The sequence below is a fragment of the Rhinopithecus bieti genome, unplaced genomic scaffold (genome assembly GCF_001698545.2).
Source record: "Rhinopithecus bieti isolate Rb0 unplaced genomic scaffold, ASM169854v2 scaffold_23898, whole genome shotgun sequence".
Taxonomy (NCBI): Eukaryota; Metazoa; Chordata; class Mammalia; order Primates; family Cercopithecidae; genus Rhinopithecus; species Rhinopithecus bieti.
Window position 1 is genome coordinate 1,074,266 of NW_016811065.1, and position 23,262 is coordinate 1,097,527.

At 39.9% G+C, this 23,262-nt stretch overlaps 1 long non-coding RNA gene across 2 annotated transcripts; it reads right to left on the reverse strand.

Moving 5' to 3' along the window:
• Positions 1 to 5,233: 5,233 nt before the first annotated feature.
• LOC108543126 (uncharacterized) lies at positions 5,234 to 16,686 on the reverse strand. Of its 2 annotated transcripts, none has more exons than XR_001889476.1 (4): positions 15,691 to 16,686; positions 14,121 to 14,177; positions 12,495 to 12,556; positions 5,234 to 5,327 (listed from the first exon to the last, which is right to left on the reverse strand). It is a non-coding gene; the product is annotated as an uncharacterized LOC108543126 (long non-coding RNA). The 2 variants fall into 2 exon arrangements; XR_001889477.1 differs by lacking the exon at positions 5,234 to 5,327 and adding an exon at positions 11,118 to 11,562.
• Positions 16,687 to 23,262: the final 6,576 nt, after the last annotated feature.

A 23,262-nucleotide genomic window follows, 5' to 3' on the forward strand; every position in this document is an offset into this window, starting at 1 on the left:
TAACTAGAAGCTATTGAATTAGACAGTGCAGGTATGGAATATTACCATCATCATAGAAAGTTCTGTGGAGAGTACTGCTGTAGGGGATGTCTCTTGCTCTTATCAAATAATCTGTTGATTCACATTTTGTTGAAACAGGTTTAGTCATCTGTGTTTCAATTTCTATGTCTAATGTCAATATGGAAGAATGTTTGGTGCCATGGGTAATCAATGGAATGATGAAATATTCTTTAGTAAAGTGAACTTTGTGGTACATTAATATGTCTTTTCCTTGTTGGAAGCACAAGATGAGTTTTTAAAAATTCAAAACTGATTTCTAAAATGTCACCCAAGGCCAGGTGCAGCAGGTCACACTTGTAATCCCAGCACTATGGGAGGCTAAGGTGGGAGGATCACTTCAGCCCAGGAGTTTGAGACCAGCCTGGACAACACAGGGAGATCCTCATCTCTACAAATAATAACAAAAAATTAGCCAGGCATGGTGGCGGGCACCTGTGGTCCCAGCTGCTTGAGAGGCTGAGTCTAGGAAGTTGAGGTTGCAGTGAGCTGTGATTGTGCCACCACACTCCAGCTTGAGTGACAGAGTGAGACTCTGTCTCAAAAAAATAAAAATAAAAGACAGCCAAGCTAACATTAACGCAAAGCTACAATACAGATGGTTATAAACAAAACATTCCATATAATGAATAACCTTTTGATTTGATAATTTATATGAGAAGTATTTGATACTTTTGTTGCAGTTATCAGACAGAACTAAGAAAAAGATACTCTGTTAATGAAACTAGGTCATCTGTTTATTTAATCATTCAATTGAAATACAAGGTAAAGAACAACTGATATTTTAGAACAATCTACAAAAGAATTTCACGCTGTACCTCAAATTAGAGACAAATATATTTCATGTCTAACCTTTAGTCTTACTCTTCAACTTTGTTTTCACCTTCTTTAACTCAGTCTTAATTCTCCCTTTTCCTTTTTTTCAACACTTGCAAGTTTTTAATCCTTTAGAAAATGATTTCCAAAGAATAGTACACATAACACTTTAGATGGAATAAAGATATTAACTTTAAAATGTATATATTAGAACAATATAATTGTTCCTTCAAAATCATGAATTCTCAGATATTAAGGTTTAAAAAATAAATTTGAGCAAAGATATAAGACAATTTTAAAAATGTTAGATAAATAATAGTAGTGGTATCTTGATAGAAAAAAATCATGAAGTTGGTATGTAAAAAACCGAAGCTTAGAAAATATTGTTTAAGGTAACCATCAGTATTACCTGGCATCAATCCCCTGGCATATTATCTATCCCTTAATTGTTTTAGATTTATTCTAAAAAGGCCTTGAGTTGGCCATAGGTGTCATGCTTGTTCTAGCTGCAATACTCCAGCATTATTTAGAATCTCAGTCTTGTTTTTGAACTTCCATGAACAAGTGAGCATTTTTTCCATCTCCCCAACATATTCCACACCATATTTAGCTTCCCTGCTAGACCTGTGGCTTTCTATTCTTACCTGTCTGCCATATACCCTTTTTTTCTTCCTGAGAAGTCCCAGTTCTGACTGGTATTGTACATACTTCAAATACACTGAAGAGCCTTGGTTTAGTGGCATACACTTTGAGAACTTAGATTAACGTGGTAAGAGTCTTCCCATCAAATCAAAATTCAGTCATTACCTGTTCAATTATATGATGGGCCTGTGGACTTACATTTTTAGTTATATTTTAAAGAGGGGCAGCATAAAGCCATAGCTTTATTGAAGCATTTATCAGAGTACCCCATTACATACTTGTCCTCTATGTCAATTAGAAGAGATAAATGGGTTCCAAAGCCAAATAAATTTGGGAAACACTGAATGTCAAATTCACCCTCTTGGACTCTCCCATTCCACAGCATTATGGTGTCATGATTAAACATGTAAGTTCTGTAACCAGATGGCCCAAACCGCAAACTCAGCCACCACTTACAAGCTCTGTGCCTCTGTTTCCTCATTGTAAAATGGGGAACACAATTAGTGCCTATCTCATAGGGTTATTGCCAAGTTTAAATAGACCACTGTGGGTAATGTACTTTGCACAGAGCCAGTCACAGAGCAAGTATGCCATCGTGCTTTGTACAACAAAAGTATATTAGGCTGAACGCAGTGTCTCACAACTGTAATCTCAGCACTTTGGGAGGCTAACGCAGGTGGATCACCTGAAGTCAGGAGTTCGAGACCAGATTGGCCAGCATGGTGAAACCCCATCTCTACTAAAAATAAAAAAATTAGCTGGGCGTGGTGGTGGGCACCTGTAGTCCCATCTATTCGGGAGGCTGAGGCAGGAGAATCACTTGAACCTGGGAGGTGGAGGTTGCAGTGAGCCGAGATCACGCCACTGCACTCCAGCCTGGCAATAGAGTGAGACTCTGTCTAAAAAAGAAAAAAGAAAAGAAAAAAAGTATATTAAACATTGTGAGAAGTCCTGCAGGGTTAAAAACCTATTGAACTTGGTTCAACCCAAATTTATTTGATTTTGGAAGCATCTTTCGAGTATAAGTCTTTAGAATATTCATGGATCCACAATTTTGAAGACTTGTGTTTGAAAGTCAGGAGCTCTGAAAGTCAATTGCTTCCTTCAAGGTACTTTTCTGTGTGAGGGTCTGCTGCCCCCAGGTGGACAGAAAGACCTTGGCTGGAAACCCAGAGTCTGCCCTGCCAAGCTCCCCACAGGGGTAATTAAGAGAAAGTAGAATAAATAAATAATTTTTTTTTCTGTTACTATGTGTTTTAAAATAATTTGAGGAAGAGTTATTTATTAAAATACTAAGTATAAAAATGGATATTACTAGACAGAGGGAGTTCCAAGAGCTAAGACTCAAAGTTGCTCCTCATGAAAAGACAATCTTTGTATTTTTGTAGCCCCTGCTTGGAGAACTGCTGAGACAGACACGCAATAGGTATCAACAAATATTTGTGGAATAAGTGACTGGCTCATTGACTTATTACAAAGAAGGGCAGAAAATCTGAGTGAATGTTATGTCTCTAATTATGTTCTTTAGGGAGCTCAAAGAACTGCTGCCAATATGTATAAAACATTCCAGGTAAATGACTGGGAACCTTTTCTCTGGGAAGATTCAGTACTCATTAAGGAAGAAAGGTAAGCTAACAATGTTTTAACAAATGTGTCAGCTAGAACTAAAATTCAAAGGCTCTCAACAGATAACCAGTAAATTTGGCTAACCAGAATAACCAACCCTATAAAAATTACAACCCTATAATTAAGCATAACTGAGTTTTTCTCTGAAACAGCAATGTGAGAAAGTGGAAGGTGAGACCAGTGGTTTTCAACAGGAACATACCAAAGAAGTTTCTACTTTCCAAGTTTCTAAAATCATTACTTTTTGTTCTTGTCTTCTCTCCTTTTTCTCTTTATTTGTATTACTGTTAAATATGAGCCATTTTGTGGACTGTAGTTGGGAAGAGAGACATAAAAGCAGTAATCTAACTACTCATACTAGAGAACAGGAGGTGATGGAGAGAAAACCTGGGCACTGTTCTGTTGGAGGCCTCAGGTTCTGAGCAGCGGTAAGCGCCTTTGATTAGGTGAAGCAGAAGTAACCATGTATCAGAAAGGCACTGGGGAGCTCTGATCCTGATGTGTAGAAGGAATGAAAGCAGAAAAGCTCAAGCCTCCTCAGCAACAGAAATTCACGAGCTAAATTCACGAGCTTTCTGTCATGGATCATTAACATTATTCATTTCTAATGACAGTTTCTGTATCTCTGTGTTTACAGTCAGAGAGAGGGGAGCTGATTGGCCACACTGTTGTCAGATGTGCCTGAATATTTCCCGTTTGCTTCTCCAAGTGCATTAGTTTTCCTTCCCCACCCTTGTCTGCTCTGCTCTGAGTCCCAGGCGGGTCAGCCTGAATGGACTGAGTCATGGACCCTTTGCCCTCTGACTTCCAGTTGGGTTCAGCCAATGGAGAGTGCTGCAGGAGATCAGAGGGAAAGAGGGGAGTGATTGGCATATTTATTCCCCTAGCTGCCTCCCTGCTGGGCCATGTGGCCTGGCTACCTCCCTCCACTCAATGTAACAGCTACTGTTAAAGGTCTTTCTTTCTGTTTAAGCTTAGGGGTGGGGCTTTGCCTATTCCTTTTATATATTTTTTTTATGACTTGCCCATTGCTTGTATCCAGTCCCCATAATGAATTCCTCCCAATTTACTCTATTTGAGTATTCCTTCTATTCCTGTTGGGTCCTGATAGATTATAGAGAACTACCACACAATCCATCACACAATTACTCAGCATCTCTGGGCTACACTTTCCTCAGCTGAAAAAATAGGTCAATACTTCATAGAGTTATAGTAAGGCTAAGTGGGTTAATGTATGTAAAGCTTGGCACATTAAAAAAAACCAACAAACCTAGGCTATTATTATCGGTATTTTGTCATTGCAATGGGTTCATTAAATATATTTTATAAATGTGATTAAAATGTTATGTTGTAAGAGACTTCACATAAGCACTTTTCAAACTCAGTAAAGATTCACGTGTGACCGAGTGTCTCCATTTGGGCCAGGAGAAAGTGAGATTATAATAGTTCTGGTAGCCTTCCCAGGAGTAGGTAGGTAGTGGGTTTCTGAACTAATTGTATGGATTGACTTATGTTAACTTCTTAAGAGATGGGCTGTGAGCAGCCTTCCGTCCACTGATCACTCCCAACCACTGAATCCATCAGTAAAGAGAGCCCATCTTCAGAGGAGCACCAAAGGCGGACCACTGCCCTCTCTTCATGGAGCAGCACTACCTGCTGGCCCATCCTGCATGATGAAAAATATTCCCTTTAAAAATGTCCCCTTCCAGGGAAGGCTCTGGATCCCAGAATACTACATAACGGGTTTGCCTACTCTTCACAGCCCAAAGCCAGTTCCACAATGTCTGCCCTTAACTTCTGTTCTCTAGACCTGTGGTACCTAGAAAAGAAGAAATTTGCTGAGAAGGCTCCATCTTTAGGACACGTCCCATTTGTTCAGCAAGAGATTTTGTTTTGGGGGTTTTGTTTGTTTGTTTTCCCCCTAAGATAAGAAATTACCACAGTTCTAAGGTTGGAGAATGTCACTGAAGGCAGGCAACATAGCTTTGTTTAAAAAGCATGAGGTCTGAAGCAAGAGACACCTGGGTTTAAATCCCAATTTGGTCATTTATGAGCTGGATGAAATTGGGAAAGTTACTCACCATCTCTGGGCTGAAGGATCATCATCAGTAAATCGGGGTGTACATCTTGTTTCTGTAGGATTCTTGTGAAGGTTGTGAGACGATGGAAACTGTCTGACAGGGTACCTGATGCAATCAATAAACGGTGGCAATTATTGGCAGAAATAGTCACTTTCATTCTTAAAGTCCTTACCTGCCGTGCAGAAATACTCCAAAGCATCTCATAGACGCATATATTCTGGATTGGGAGGGGCCAAAATATCCAGTTACTTCAACAACCTCTCCTCCCCAACTCCCTGCCAGACAGAACTCTACAAAGCCAGTGGGCAAGGTGTAGGGATCCTCCTGGGACTTCCAGTTGGCTTAAATCTAGACATGTAACTACATTTAGCGAGGACTCACTCTGTGATGGGCACTGCTCTAAGACTTCCATAAATATTTTCTAAGTTAATACCCAGCACAATCTGTGTTGTAATTCCTACCATTGCTCCCAATTTACAGATGATGAAACTAAGCCTCAAAAGAGTTAAGTGACTTTTCCAAAGTCACATAACCCATGAGTGGATGCAGAATTTGACCCCGGGCAGCCCTCCTTTTTAACCACTCTATTGTGCTGGCTCAATATCTGGCTAAAAGACACAGCAAAACAGTCATAGGCTCTACATGCTAACATGGCTACTTGGACTGAATTGACGTATCAGCACAGCAACTGATCTGATTGATTTGAGCATGCTGCATCTATTGGAAATACAGACGTCCTATAGACCAGAGCTTCTCAACCCTGGAAGCAGATGAGGATCACTTGGGGAGCTTTTCAAAAAGTACCAATGCCTGTACCTTACTGAAGGAGACTCTTATTTAATTGCTCTGGGGTGGAATCTGGGCCCAGAAAATTTTCAAATCTCCCAAAAAGTTCTAATACGTAGCCAGTGTTGAGAATCACTGGTGTAGACTCTTCTTGTCCTTGATGGTGACACTTAGTCACAGAGTTTCTTGGAGTTCTTTAGAGGTTGGGTTTGTTTATCTTGACATTTAGTTCAGAACTAATTAGCTGATCGTCATACACTATGCAATAATACATTGTGTAAATTCTGACTTGGGACACCACTTTGCATAGAAATATGAGCCTTTCCAAAGAACATTTTTCTGTATTACTAAATGTAGTCAAGTTTCCTTTGGAAAATGGCAAAATCCAAATCTCTTTTTCCTACTAATCGTGTGTTGCAAAAGATTGCCTTGAAATGTTGCAAAGCAGCCAACACCATTCAGTAAATTACACCATGTAACTGGCTTAGACCTCATTAGGCTTGCCCTCTTTGGCCTTATCAAGGGAACAGCCACTTCCCTTTGCAATCCCTTCTGGGAATGGATTTCTTCACTTTTCTCTGAAAGGTCAAGACATCCATCTTTCCCTGAATCTCTCATCAAGAAGTGACAGTTCAGCTTTTTTTGTTATCTTTTTGTGCCTCTCCTTTGAGGAGGATTTTACTTAAAAATTAAAGATATCTTCAATTGTAGATAATTTATATTTGAAACCAAAACAGAACAATCTTATTTTGAAAAAGAATACTTATAGTGAATTGTGTTAGACGTCTAACGAGCATTCCTCTTCCTCTTTCCTAACAGGATATGATTTTGTTTAGGTATCTGTCCCCTCCTCTGTACAGCTCATGTGTATTCAGTGTCCACTTATGCTCATAATTCCATTTGCTTATCCTTCTCCACTGTGACCTAGAATCTGAGTGCCTGATCTGGTGATGGGTGTGCACTGATGGCATTAATGGCTTCCTTGCACTGTAGCTTTCAGAGTGAGGGTGGGTATCTATTCTTCTGGTTTTCTTTTTTGCTAGGTAGTTGCAAGTTGACAGCATCCCTCTATGAATGCACAAAGAACCTCTTGGGCAGCCCTCCCTATCTGATTCTCGGCACCTGTGTTCTAATAACAGCCCCCTAATCCTCAGGCTGAGGGCAATATTGGTTCCTGTTGTTGCCAGCCCTGGACATTGCACCATCCCTTGCTGAGTTCCCCGAACTTTGACCACAGCTTTATAGTCACTTTATTAAATTCTCATTAAACTAGTTTCAATGTGTTGTCTGCTCCCTGCTGGGACACTGACTGAAATGCGTGACTCACATCTCCAGTTCCAGGGTCTGAATCTTGATTGTCCTAACCCAGTCACAGTATCCCATGGACCAGTGGTCAGTTCAGACACCGGGATTAAGGCAATCAGTGCGTGGAACTTCCTTAAGAAATATTTGTGATGCAGAGGTGAGCACCTGACTTATGTTGGCCAATTAGATGGAAGGGAAAAAGGAAGTACCTGGCTTCAGCTTCCGGTAGTAGCTGTCTTGTGAGTGAGAGGGAAGACGCTGTGAACACAAAGACAACACCTCACAGGGCAGAGCCTGGAATTATAACACTGATATATATGTCACATATATGGGCTTATTGTTATAGGAAATAATAAATCTCCTCATAGGTTAAACCCATTTTAGTTTTGTTTTTGTTTTTGTAATTTGCTGCTGAAAGCACCATAGCTAATGTGATTTGTTAGCATTTCTTTTAGTTGTGTAGCAGCCATGGGGTTTAAAGCATTTCCCATGCATTGTTCATTTTCATTTTTTCAAAAGCCATGTTAATGATTATAATAATATTATTAGTTAGGGTAATAAGTAATAACTATATCTATGTACTAGGTACTATTCAAAGCACTTTATAGATGTTAATTTGGTTAATTATCACAACAACTCTATTCAATAGGTACTACTATCATTCCTATTAAGGTTATTAGATGACAGACAGAAAGCCCTGAGATATCAAAAACATATATCAGGTCACCCAGCTGGTAAGTAGAAAAGCTGAAATTTGAGCTCAGACAGTCCAATCCCAGAGTCTGTGTTCTTTATATGAATGTATCCTACCACTCATAATTCAAATGAGGAAACTGAGGCTCAGACAGCCAATGAACTAGTTAAGAGAAGAATCGGGAAAACTAATGTTGAGCAAAATCTACTGCTATTTCCACTATGCCACATTTTCCTTCCAGTGAGCTTCCCATCAAGGCGTGTTTAATAATTTGTGGAGCAGTTAATGCAAATGAGAGCTCTCCACCCTTCCAAGTTGTTCTTGTGGAACTGGGGCAACATGTGAGGAGAGACTCCATCTAGAGGCCTCTAAGTATAGTGCAGTCTAAAGATTACACACGTGATATTCAAATCCTATACACACTCTAAAAGAATTTTGCAAATGTGTATACCCCTCAGCTATTTTAAGTTATCATCTAAAATTTATCCTATGTCATAAAATGTAATCCATGGCGTATTAAAATATTCACATTTAAAATAAAACAGTTAATTATTCTATTTGTATCCCTTTGAAATCTGATTCCATTGCAACTTGATTCTCACAATAATCCAGCCAAAAGTTGTGGTATGCACTTTGCTAATAGTTAGAAATTTTGTGTCTGTCCTCTTTTCTTGAAACCATATTTTCATTTCATATTGCTCACAAAATTTTGTGGCAATGCAATATATTTTATTCCTAAAAGCATTTTATTGATCTTCACAAAAAAAAAAGAATATAAATTAAGCCTCTTTAAAAATTTTTTTCCATGACTCTAAGATCCTGAAGGTTAAAATGTGTTTTGGATTGAGTGATATTTACAAATATTATTAATACACAATTTATAAATAATTGCTAATCACAAAAATGTACTATAATTGGAAATGCATTTTTTAATTAGAAAGATAGAAAATTTTTAGCCCTCTTAGCTTATATAAAATGTATTTGTTACTAAAATGAAACAGGAACAATATTGATTATATTTGCTTGGGTTTTTCCCCATTTTTTTATAGTTGCAGGTGCTGAGAAATTATATAGGAATGCCGCTCAATTCTTTGAGCACCTTGAGGTTATTTGGCAAAAGTATATCATGATCTATGACCAAAGATGATTTTGATAAGCAATCTGATGTTTATTTTCTTCACAGTTTTTATCAGACAAAATAATCATATCCTCCATTTGTTTATTTTAGTCTCCCCTCCTGCCTGCCTATATCAGGACACAGATATTATAAAAAGCAGAAATCTTGCCTGTATGCTTTGGAATAGTCTGTCACATCATAGGTGCTTAACAAATATTTGTTGAACAAATGCCTGAGGCAACTCACATTGAAAGGAAAGGCAAGTACGGTGATTCTGTTAGGACAGGGGATAAGGGAAGATTGGATGTGTAGGTGATTGTGGTCTTCATGACCTCACTGTTAAAGTTTCCTTCTTCACCGTGAGTAGTAGCCTCTCTGAAGCACTATTGTTCCAGCAGAACAGGGATTCTCCTCCCATCCCCACATGTGCAGCAACAGCAGCTAATTTTCCTGTGTCTCTGGTCTCAGGTACCTTAGCAGCCTCCCCTCTAACCTCTCTTCAGTAAGTTTTCTTACTAGATCCCCCAGTAGGCTGAATGGCCATCTGTGGTGTCCTTGGGTGATTTCGACATGAAACTTTGTTTATTCCCCAGCTCCACGCAACTTAGGCAAACACTTCTAGAAAGTCCCAATAATACTTAACAATACCACACGTAACATTTCCATGACATTGGAAGGTCTACAAATTACATTTTATATCTAATTTTTATAATTATCATGGGTGAACACCCTAAATTTAAAGGTGAGAAAACTGAGGCCCAGGAAGGTAAAAATCACATGCCCAATATTACATCATCCTCAGATGGCTGAGTATGAGTTTGAATGCCTCAACTAGAAATAGTGTAGATTTAAATTTAAGCCCAACTCTGTTCAGCAACTTACCAGGGAGACTACAAAAAAGTAACTTAATGTCTCCGAATTTTAGTTGACTCAGTAAAATGCAACCATTAAAATCATTTGATGTCAGAAGGGAATTAATACATTTATAGCCTTAACACTCCCCAGTACATTATTTTTCCTGCCATGAAGCAGTATTATTATTATCCCCATCTTAAAGATGAGAAAACTCAGGCATAACATAGCAGAACAGCATAGTCCTCAGAGTCTGGGCTTTGGGCCAAGCATGGTGGTTCACACTTGTAAACCCAGCACTTTGGGAGGCCGAGGTGGGAGGATTGCTTGAGGTCAGGAGTTCAAGACCAGCCTGGTCAACATAGTGAAACCCTGTCTTTACTAAAAATACAAAAAAAAAAAAAAAAAAAAAAAAAATTAGCTGGGTGTGGTGGCATGCATCTGTAATCCCAGCTACTCAGGAGGCTGACACAGGAGTATTACTTGAACCCAGGAGGCGGAGATTGCAGTGAGCTGAGATCATACCATTGCACTGTGCCAGCCTGGGCAACAGAGAAAGATTCTGCTAAAAAATAAAATAAAAAAGGTGAGATTTGGAGTCAAGCTGCTTGAGCCAGGTCCTGGCTCTATCACTAACTAGTTAAGTAACTTTGGGCTAGTTACTTAATACCTGCCTGGCACAAGGTAAAAGTTAATATAATATATGTCAACCAGTGTTGGGCAACTTCTCCAAGGCCACAAACAAACCATAATAGTGCCAGGGTTCAAAGCTAATTAGCCAATTTGGTTTCAGAGATCATGGTGTGTACCATAACACTGTTATCTTTAGAGTCAGAAAGTCAGGAGAAAGGAAGATAAATACGAGACAGAAAGAAAAACCTGGAGGTTTGAGACTGACAAAAAGTACAGGCAAAGAGAGAAGAGCAATTTGTGGTGCATCAGGGCATTTTACTGTATGGCAAGAAATGGAATTTCCCGTAAGTTGTCCTTTCCAAAGATTCCAGTGAAGAACTATATTGCTCCGCAAGGTTTTGTTTGTTTGGTTGGTTGGTTGGTTTGTTGTTGTTGTTGTTGTTGTTGTTGTTTTTGCCAGCGTGACATTTCTTTAGAAAGAACTACTGTTTCTAAAATAGGACACAATGCAGCCCAGCTTTATTTGGGTTAAAAGTTCTAAAACAATTTCAGTAGTTCACTCTGATGTGGGGTAGTTCTCTCTGATACAGCCTCCAATATGGGGTCTTGGAAAGAATAATTTCAGTAGTTCACTCTGATACAGCCTCCAACGTGGGGTCTTGGAAAGAAAGGGCAGAAATTCCTAGGGCAAGCACCACTGTGTGTTTCCTAGGCAGTGATATGGTCTACATGTTGTGGATCCTCATTCTGTCCGAGGAACTGATCAACCAGCTGATCAAGATATCAACCCACTGAGGGTGACCAGACAGAAGCACGCTGCTCCCTTCTCTGTTTCTATCTACCCTCATGTCAGTGCCCATACTAATTAGAACTCCTTTTCTCTCCAGGAAACTTTATCCAAGAAGCCCCACTTCCCCTTCCAAAGTAGATTGGTTCCTGGAAATATTCTTGGCCTGGAAAAGAGAAATCATTTTCTATTTTCAGCTGGAGTTAGGTGTTATTTGTGGCCACTTGCTAGATCCCAATAAACAGATTCTGCCTGAAATTATAGTTGTGTTCCAAAAACTAGCTCTCCTCTTAGCCTGTAGTACCCACAGTAACAAACCCAATATCAACAATCATATCTATCACGCAGTAAGCAATCACTACATTTCCCTGTTGAAATGAATCCTGTGTTTTTAAGAAGGTCACCTCACCTGACCTCAGTTGGGGAATTTCTGTGCTGCAGAATGTCTGTGGTCTCTTTTCAGCTTTGAGATTTATAAATCCGGTATGTACTATGAGGTCCCTTATGGTTCTTCAGCAAGATTCTATTGCTGTTTATTATTATTATCAATAGGAATAACAAGGGCTAACATTTCCTGGACACTAACTATATGTCATTGTATTAAGTACTTAACTATATATAGTATGAATAATCCTTACCAAAAAGAATGTGAAGTATGTATTATTTTCATTATCCCCAATTTGCAAACAGGGAGACCAAAGTTTAGGTAGGTTAAATAAATTCCCCAAGGTTACCCAGCTAGGAGTGGAGGAGGCAAGATGTAAACCCAGCCCAGACTATTCACTCCAGACTACTCACTCTGCTACATGGAATTACTCTCTCCAAGTTACATGTGAACAAGAGAGTTCAATTTTTCTTTGTCTATATATTTGGGGTTAGAGTTTTTATAGTACAACATATTAAATGGCCTAAATTTCTAGCCATATTCTTAGGAAAGATAGGGATCTGCCTGTCAGGTTCCTGCATGATAGTGGCAATGATGGCACTTATTTTCAGTGCAGATAAAAAGCCTGCCTGGAATCTTCTTTTTGGAAGATTCAAGAGTATAACCAATACGTTGTAAGGTGGAATTAAGATAAACAAGTGCATTTTACTTACAGGGTGAAAGTGGTCCACACCAGATTCATGATTGGTTACCAGGTGATGGCAGTTGTCAAGATCTTGTATTTTTCCATGGAAACAAGGAAACCATAAGAAGGAGAAACGAAGATACCCGAGGTAAGAGAGAGAAAAAAGAGACATTAGAATTAATCATTTATAGGGTAAGGGCGTATAGATGAGAATCGTGGGGGGAAAAAGCAATGCAGAAGCTTGGGTGAGCAACACACACTATCATTATCATTATCATCATCATCATCACCATCATCACCATCATCATCATCACTGTCTTCGTCGTTGTCATCATTATCATCATACACACATGTGTCCTAGTTTGGGTCTTTCAGAAGCAGACTCTGAGAAAAGGATCCTGGTGAAAATAGTATAGCTGGAAACTAAAAATTTAAAAATGGGAAATAGAGACAGATAAAGAAAGGTAATAATTACATGGAGTGTTATCAAGCAGGCAGCTATTACTGTGGGCAACTGAGCTTACTGCCTCTGAGAGTCAGTGAGGGAGAAAGCCTCTACCAGTTCTTACTGGTCATTGGTAGAGGAATGATGGGAAGTTATTAATTCCTAGGAACTTTTGGCCTACCATAAAGGCAAAGTGCTTTAGAACCTGAATAAAACTTTTAAAAAGAGAAACTTAGGAGCTGGCAGTTGGCAGTCAGCCATTCTGCACTGAAGAGGAAAGGGCAGAAGGGTGGGGGGAAGGTCACTAAGAGCATCTGAAACAATTTTGCTTTTAGAGGGTAAGAGACAGATGGTAGTTAACATGTATTGAATGCTTAGAATTCGTTTAATTTTCACAGTCTGCATAGAAAGTGTGTATTATTGTTGGCATTTTGTAGTTAACAAGAAGTACAGAGAGGTAACATATTTGTTCATGTGGGAATAGCTGGTAAGTGGCACAGCTGGGAGTTGAACCCAGGGGTCCTGACTCAAACCTTCCACGTTATTCCATCTAACTATGCAGACTGTAGCCTCAGATTCCTTAACCTATAATCTCCAGCTCCATCCCTCTTGTTCATTATGGATATTTTTTACCCAAAAAAAGACCAATCTGCTTCCAACAAGTTTCAACTCTCCTTGATTTGCATTTTTTCCACGTAGGATTAGTGATAATAACTACTACAGTTAGCACTCTCCTAAGCTCCTTACAGGCTTGTCTTACTTAACACTCCCATCAAACCTATAAGGTGGATACTGTTATATTCTCACCTTACCAATGAGGAAACCAGAGCACAAGGTGATGAATAACTTGCTTAAGGTCATGTGTTGAGTGAATGGCAAAACCATATTCAGCCCTTGCTTAACCACGATGTTGTGCTCTCTCCTTAGCTAGAAAGATTTGAAATAGCAAAGTTGTGTGTAGACTGTGGCGCATGGTAATTCCAGGAATTGCCTTTAAAGTGGAACAAGTTTGTAATCATAGCCAATCTGGGGAAATGGCAGAACTTTATCTCCATCCTCAGTTTAGATTCAGATCCTCTGCTTAGAGAAATACAATGATTTACCTCTTTCTTTTGGGTTACCATGCCCATATCTGAGCTCTTGTTTTAAAGCATCAATAAACGTGGTGACAATTGGCTTAGAAATGTTACATTTCATGTAAATTTTCACCTGAGACAAAGCATCCTTGGTCTTGGCAGGTCTGAATTCTAGATGATGAATCTTTTACTTCAAGGGATTGAAAGGGAGAGATGGATCAGTCATTGAAATCTTCACGACTTGCTTTTTATCCTCAAATTTCAGTAATTTTTTATTACATAAAATATTAAAATAAAAATAAAAACAGCAACAGTAACAAGTTCAAATTACCTTTGATCATATTATCTTTCTTCTTTTTAAAACAGTATGTGGGGTAAAGAGCAAAAGCAGTGTTTGACCATCATTTCAGACCCAGTAATAACCACCAGCAACATTCCCAGTTGCTAGTCTCTCTTATCCTCTGTGATCATACAAATATACATATATGCCATGTACATACATATACACCATTAATAACGTTTTTCAAAAAATGGAAATATGTTCATGCTTTATGTTTGCTTAAAAATACCTCATAGACGTCCCTAGGTCATTATTTATAGATTTACTTCATTTTGAACTCTTAAACAATGTTCTATTATATAGATAATAATTTTCTGAGCAATCTCTTACTAGTGGACATTTGGCTTGTATTGCGACATCTGCTGCAGAGATCATGTTGGTGTATTCTTTTGTACTCCCCAAATAGTGTCTTTTTAGAGCATGCAGCACTTGCCTGAAGATATCAGGTGGTTGTTTTTTTCTCTTTTCAACAAAGTAGGTAAAGCCCAACTGAATATTTAGTTTTCAGATTTCCAGACACCCTTTTACAAACACTTCCTGCTTCTGATTCTAGTTAGATGCCCATAACCAATAGCAGTAATTTATATTCTGAATCCTTAAAGACAACAGCATGTCTGCATTCCCATTCTAATGCCCAACTTGGTGGCCACCTTCCACCTTCCTCTATCTTCTCCCCACTGCCTAGGTCCAGCCTCCCACTCTCTCTAGGACCAGCCCTGAGTCCTTTGGGGGTTAACAGAGACAAAACACTTGGAAGCCATTGATCAAATGTATTAAAATATGCTTCCCAGAATTCCCCCCTCATCCCCCCACACCCCTCCCCACACATACACAAAGAAAGGTCCAACTCTTTGAACAAAGATTGCACCTGCAAAAAGCTTCTTCAGTCTTGGAGAAACAGATTCTTTTATTGAGCTCTCCCCTGCACTTAAAACAGAAGCCAGTAGAAAGACCAACCAGAAGCAGAAGGATCTCACACTCCCTCTCCACCTTCCACCAGGAGAGAACCCCCAGGTCCCAACCCATCTGGACCCTGGAGACCCAACCTTCTTCTCATCTCTCTCCATGGGACCTGAAGATTGGCAGGTCTGGGAAGAAGGGAGGTGGGGAGTGTGAAGACCTCCCAGTGGCTGGGAAAAGGGAAAGGGCGATGGATGAGTGAATTTCACATCTGGCCAACCTCTTTCCGTGAAGAACCAAGTTAGAAAGAGCGTGGAGAAGGGATGGGGAAGGGAAAGTGGATGAGAACTGCACTTGTTATGCTGGGAAACCTCAGTTCAACTGTACAGTGAGGCCTCTGACACGTCTCTAGTCTCTCTCTCTCTCATTCGTGAGCAAACAGAGTTCTCAAATGAAGTAGTACCTGAACGACGTGGGATACTTTTAAAGCAGGCCTTCATCCTCCATCTCCGGGGGCTCCGCGGCCGCCTCCTCGCCGCTGTCTGAGCGCTGCCTCTCGGGCGCAGTAGCTGAGCTCCCAGAGAGGGACTGACCTAGATCTTCATCGGGCGCCTCTTTCTCATCTCTCGGGCTCTGACTCCTCTTGGGGTGCTTAGTTCAAGGCTGGGCAGCCTAGAAGACACCCACCAAGTGTGGGTGGGGAAGAAGCAGAGCAAGGGCAGGCCAACCCGATCTGCAGCCACACTCCTCGTCCTCCGGGTGAAACTGCAGACGGCACAGCGCAGGGAGGACACAAGGGCCACAGGGCGGGAGCTGTCCGTGGTTCTGGCCGGCGTCGACCCGTGGGTATTTAAGGTCTGGGGCAGCCCGCCTACCTTCTGCTAAACCGCAGGGAGGAGCCGGGGGCTGCAGAACCTGGATTGGTACTAATTAACCCACTCGCAGGCAAGGCCTGAGAGCCGCGTTTCTGCGCCCTTTGCAGCGCAAATCACTGTTGGGGACAATCTGAATGTTTCTTTTCGGGTTCTCCGTCAGTGCCATTTCTCTTTGAGGACTTAGAAAACTTTATTCGGACACCTCTCATTTTCTCTTTTCTCCTATCCCCCAGAATTTATCCGCCACCGCCCTAGTTCTCTTCCCTGCCCCACAAAACAAATCTATGCGGAAAAGCGCAAGGTGAGGGCTGCAGTAGCCAAATGGTCATTCCCAGCTTCACTCCTGATCTCCAAGCAGTCATGCTGGCCTTGGGGATTCTGAGGCAAACTGGGGATGGGACTGGTTTTAAACCCACCATCCCCGCCTGTGTGTTGACGGGATGCAACTTTAAGTTCATCAAATATAAACTAAATTTGTGGAACGATGAGGGTTGAATCTCTTGATTGAATGCAGCGTGTTTCTGGTTCCAACTAAGCTGATTCTAAGTCAGGACTGATGCATGCAAGGCGCTCCCTTTCAGGTTGGAGCGTTCCTGGGAAAGGAAGAGAAAAGGAGGTCGAGGAATCCAGCAGTGCTTAGGCAAAAAGACTAATATCCTAAATCAACTCCACTCGGTGGAGCAATAGAGGTTCTGCTGCATCGCCCTTGCAGTAATCATTTTAATGTGTCTAGTCTTTCACTGAGCCCGAATAAAGCATTTATTTTATTTTCAAATAAAAACTTGTGGAATTAAGCCCGAAAAGTGCAATAAATTGAGTTTTAAAACCTTGTATATCAATGGATTATCTTCCCCCTCATCAAACTATACACCTGGTGGCAGATTTTAGCAACTTTTATTCTACAATCCTTTAATGAGTGGGGATGGAGCAATATTCCTGCAGCAACAGGGTGCTTTCTTATCACTTCCTCATATTTGAGGGACTGGTTTGTCTTACCCTATTTTGCAAGAATTTTTTATTCTGCCTCCTAAATTAACTTTTTCTGTAGGCTGCAATGTGCTCAAAGGGTGAAATGGCCACAGTGCCAGCGACTTTTATGTTAAAAATTGTTCTCCACTTCCTGTTCCTGGAAACACAAAAAGCCTCCCAGATCTCACTCTCCAAAATTACCTTAAAATTGGGCAGCAAAGTAAAGCCATGTTTTCTTGTGCTGGTTTCTTAGTAAAACAACCTGTCTGTAGCATGATTTTTTTTTTTAAATCAACGTTGTTTATGTTAAAGCATTAACTATTTCATAAAATGTGCACTGCACAACACCCCCAGCTGAAAGAATTGTTTTAGTCTGTTCTCACACTGCTAAAAGGAACTGCCCGAGATGGGTAATTTATAAAGGAAAGAGATTTAATTGACTCACAGTTCCACATGGTTGGGGAGGCCTCAGGAAATTAACAATCATGGCAGAAGGGGAAACAAACACGTCCTTCTTCACATGGTGGAAGGAGAGAGAAGTGCAGAGCAAAGCAGGGAAAAACCCCTTATAAAACTGTCAGATCTCATGAGAACTCACTCTCTATCATGAGAACAGCATGGGGGAACCACCCCCATGATCTAATCACCTTCCATGAGGTCCCTCTCCCAACTTGTGGGGATTACAATTTGGATTCAAAATGTGATTTGGTTGGGGACACAGAGACAGATCATTTCAAGAAATGTCTTTAGCAGTGAAGCAAATGCTGACGTTTTGAAGGTTATGATCTACAAGTCTGGTAATGCTGCAGCTTCATGAGAGAAAGGAGGTTGCAAAGTGGAGAACAATGTCAGAAACGGAGGTGAATGAATGAAGGTCTATTGCCTTAAGCTTCAAATGGGAAATTTCAATTTCAATCTCTAAAGTTGCCATTTTCAAGATAGTTTTAGTTTCAAGTTGATGTAAATTTTATTATTTTAGTGTTCATAACACACGCACATGTGTGTACATGTATGTGTGTGTGTGCGTGTGCAGTGTGTGTTAAAAGGTTTAAATTCTACTTTAATTAAAATTCTTTTCTCAACTGGAAGTTTCTCTACAGTTGTCATCTCTTTGGAAAGAGTGGTCAGTTGGGATTATATTGCTTGATCAAGATGATCAGAGTAATAATAACCAACTCTTATTAGAGCCCATTTGCCCTTTGAATAAAAATAATAAATATTTAAAGTTGTTAGATAATATTGGAAGTGATTGAGGATTCCATATACACAATATGTTATTTGATCTTTGTGACAACCATATAAGATAGACATGCATCTTCTCCACCTTACGGATAACAAATTGAGACTTGGGGAGATTAAGAGTCTATTTAAGTAGGTTCAGCTTGATGGAAAAACTGCCATTTGAATTGGGATCACCAGAGCAGTCTCCTGAAATATGCTACATCTTTCTATCTCTATCCCAAATCATAACATTTGGGAGTGCACTGCTATGGTACCTGATTTTTTTCTGTGTAAAATATAAGACATTGGACATTGTCATTAAGGAGATAAATGACACATTTTTTTCATTTGGTCTTTATGCAGCCAAAATTTATTTAAAGTTTACTGTAAGCAAAATAATTGTCATAATCTTGTTTACGGGTCTTTGTACTAACTCATTCTCTTCCCATGCCCAACTCTTGCTCTATAAAAACATATGCTTTCGGCCAGGCATGTTGGCTCCCAGCACTTTGGCAAGCCAAGGAGGGTGGATCACCTGAGGTTAGGAGTTCAAGACCAGCCTGACCAACATGGTGAAATCCCATCTCTACTAAATACAAAAAATTAGCCAAGAGTCATGGCACATACCAGCTACTTGGGTGACTGAAGCAGGAGAATCGCTTTAACTCGGGAGGCAGAGTTTTCAGTGAGACAAGATCGCACCACTGCACTGCAGCCTAGGCAACAAGAGCAAGACTCTGTCTCAAAAAAAAAGGCTTTCAGGCCTACCACCCACTTCCCTGCCCTCAGTAAAGGCACCAAATGTGCATGCTGTCCTCGGTGCTGAGAATCTCCACTTTGGAAGGCATGGATAGTCTGCTCCTCTCTCTCTTTGCCCCAGGCTGAGGTGCCTTGTCTTAGAAGTTATATTCCTGGAGCAATACAGTGGATTTCACAGTCACAAAACCTCTATTGTGTAATTCCAGGCTGCACTCCATGCGGGGAAATTAGTAGCTATTTTTCACAAGAGTGACCTCAAAGAGAGTCTCTTGCTTCCGTGGCTTTCCCAAGGACATTCTAGCAATAGAAAGTTTGGGAAAGTTTCTGCTTCCTCCTTTTTCACTCTCAAACTTGATTTATTTTATTAGGCCAAGGAAACAGAGTTCATCTATCTTCACAGATTTGGGGAAGGTGGGCAAAAGCGGTATTTGGGTGCTACCAGAGATGGAAAGCCTTTCTAGACCAACAGTTACTCTGCAGTCAAAGTCAGGTATTCCAAGCTAATTTTTTGTTTTGCGATGATTTTGATGCCTGGTGACTCTCTAATGAACAGCTTTAAAATCTGTTCTACTCCAGTATATGGCAGAGTGGGTCTTAGGGAAAGGGCCAGCTGCTCTGTGCCTTTGCTGATGGAATCCTCAACTTAGCCCTATCTTTGGCCTCTGAGAGGTCAGAGGAATGGCGGGGAGTGGTGGTAGAATTAATGACTTTTCAAAGAAATACACACTTTTGAAAAGAGAGACATGAGGGAGAAACTCAAAGTCACAAATGAACATACATCTTAGTTCTTCCTTTCTAAATCCAAATTCCATCCTCCCCAGGCCCCTCACAAGGAAAGATGAAAATTGTCCCTTTGACACAACTCACTCATTTGCCTTACATTTGCAAGGTAAGATTGTGGGACAAGACAGGTCCAGCTAACATTTGTTTGAGAACCCTTTGGAATAAAGAGAACTTAAAGAGGATTAAGTTTCTTTCTTTTAAAATAGATATTCCTTAATTTATGTCAACTTCTAGGAATAGTAAATTAAAGGCATCCAAACTATAGAAAAATTTTAATAACGTCAATGAAAGATGCTGATCCACTTACTTCCTCTGGGCATCATGTACCACCTAAGAATGATCTAGGGAAAAATAAGTACTGCAGTTCAAGCTTAATTGCTATTTATCTTTTATTCATTTAGGCAAATTAAAAAATTAACAGTCTGTTATGATTTCTTTAGTAATGTTTTCTTTTCTTGGAAACTTAAGAATCTCATCTCTCAGAGAAGCACATCTTTTTAAAAGAAAGTTTTAAAATTCACACATACAAATTATATATATTTATGGTGTATAATGTGGTGTGTATATATATGTGCAATACATATAAGCATATATACATATGCATATACATATATGTGCACACACATTGTAAAATGATTAAATCAAGGTAATTAGCATATCCATCACCTAACATATTTATATTTTTGGGGGTGAGAACATTAAAATCTACTCTTAGCAACTTTCAAGTTTCAAGCAATTTTACTTTTGAAACTTCACAGGAAATTTATTAAAAGGCAGTGACCATCTGTGTGTGTGTGTGTGTGTGTGTGTGTGTGTGTGTGTGTGTGTTGAGGGGCATGCACACTTTACTGGAAAGAGTACTTTAAACACATTTTTAATCTTTCCTTTGCCAAATACATTTTTATATACTTTCCTAATTTTGTTTCCTCGATTATTATTATTTTTTGTTTTTTTATTTTTTTGCAAATGTTAGGGAAGTCACTCAATGCTTTCTGAGCATTTCAGCCTGACTATGGACAACAGTAAAGTTTCACTGGTATAATTTTTTATCTTTATTTATCAACAAACATTTATTAAGCACTTACCATAGTGCAGTTATTATCCATGCAGCATAAATACAAACTATCCATAATCTAGTCTAAACTGGATATAAGGGGTAATATCTTTATTTTTTAAAAAATCGCAATTTTGTCTGGGCACGGTGGCCCATGCTTGTAATCCCAGCACTTTGGGAGGCTAAGATGAGTGGATCACTTGAGCTCAGGAGTTCAAGACCAGCCTAGTCAAAATGGTGATACCCGTCTCTACTAAAAATACAAAAATTAGCCAGGTGTGGTGGTGCGTGCCTGAAATCCCAGCTACTTGGGAGGCTGAGGCAGGAGAATTGCTTAAGCCCAGGAGGCTGAGGTTGCAGTGAGCCGAGATCATGCCACTGCACTCCAGCCTGGGCAACAGAGCAAGACTCCATCTCAAAAAAAATCACAATTTTGACTAATTTATAAATTTTCTTTTTTTATTATACTTTATGTTCTAAGGTACATGTGTACTATGTGCAGGTTTGTTGGCCGGGCGCGGTGGCTCAAGCCTGTGAATCCCCACCAGCATTTGGGGGCCCGAGGACGGCCGGCATACCAGGTCAGGAGATCGAGACATCCTGGCTAACATGTGAAACCATCTCCTACTAGAAAACAACTACAAAAAACTAGGTGCGGCCGAGGTGGCGGGCGCCTGTAGTCCAGGCTCTCGGAGGCTGGAGGCAGGAGAATGGCATAAACCCGGGAGGCCAGGTTGCCAGTGAGCTGAATCGGCACTGCCTCCGCTTGGGAACAGAGCAGACTCCGTCTCAAAAAAAAAAAAAAAAAAAAATGTGCCCAGGTTTGTGTACAGTATGGTATACATGTGCCATGTTTGGTGTGCCTGCCCGTTAACTCGTAACTTACATTAGTATATCTCCTAATGCTACTCCCTCCCCCTCCCCAACCCCCCCCCCACGCAAACAGGCCCCCTGGTAGTGTGATGTTCCCCTTCTGTGTCCAAGTGTTCTCATTGCTCAGTTCCCACCTGGTGAGTGGAGAACATGTGGTGTTTGGTTTTCTGTTTTTCAATAGGTTGGCTGAGAATGATGGTTTCAGCTGCATCCATGTCCCCCCTACAAAGGACATGAACTCATCCTTTTTTATGGCCTGCATAGTATTCCATGGTGTAATATGTGCCAACATTTCTTATCAGGCTGTCTTTGATGGACATTTGGAGTTTGCTATTGTGAATAGTGCCGCGAATAATTAGTGTGCATGTGTGTTTATAGCGCATGATTTTAATCTTTGGCGTATCATACCCAGTAATGGGATGGCTGGAAAATGTGTTTCTAGTTCTAGTCTTGAGGGAATCGCCACACTGTCTTCCACAATGTTGAACTAGCTTTCCCCCCAGTTCTTCGCTCACCTCTATATTCTTTCAGTGTGATGGTCCTATTCTTCACATATCTCAGCACGCCTGTTTGGTTCCTGGACTTTTTAATGATCACCGATTCTAACTGGTGTGAGATGTGTTCTCATTGTGGTTTTTGATTTGCCATTTCGCTGATGGCTAGTGATGATGAGAATTTTTTCATGCATCTGTTAGCTGCATAAATGTCTTCTTTTGAGAAATGTCTGTTATATCCTTTGCCCACTTTTTGATGGGGTAGTTTGTTTTTTTGTTGTTGTTGTAAATTTGTTTGAGTTCTTTGTAGGTTCTGGATATTAGCCCTTTGTCAGATGAGTAGATTGCAAAATTTTCTCCCATTCTGTAGGTTGCCTGTTCACTCTGATGGTAGTTTCTTTTGCTGTGCAGAAGTTCTTTAGTTTATTTAGATCCCATTTGTCAAGTTTGGCTTTTGTTGCCATTGCTTTTGGTGTTTTAGACATGAAGTCCTTGCCCATGCCTATGTCCTGAATGGTATTGCCTAGGTTTTCTTCTAGGGTTATTATGGTTTTAGGTCTAACATTTAAGTTTCTAATCCATCTTGAATTAACAAATTTAGTTGTTTCTAAACTTTTATTACACAATAGTTTATTTGTGATCAACAATCTTTGCTACCTTCCTTGTGATGCAGCTCACTCAGCAATTGTTATAAAATAAATTATTGAGCATCTATTATGTGCTAAGTGCTAATGGTTTCAGAGGTGAAAATAAAGTCAAGGTTTCTGTTTTTATAAAGCTGACATTTTACTAGTGGATTTTCTGAAACACAACTAAATTATATAACTTAGAAACCTACAATTAAAATTCAGATTCCTACTTTCAGAAACTTATTAAACATCAATGCCTCACACTTGGGATTTTTTATGTATTTCTCTGGATTGCACTCAGCAAGATCATCTGTCAGTAAAGACTGATACTGTTTCTAAAATATTGCTCATTTACTAGAAATTAAACAAATAAAAACA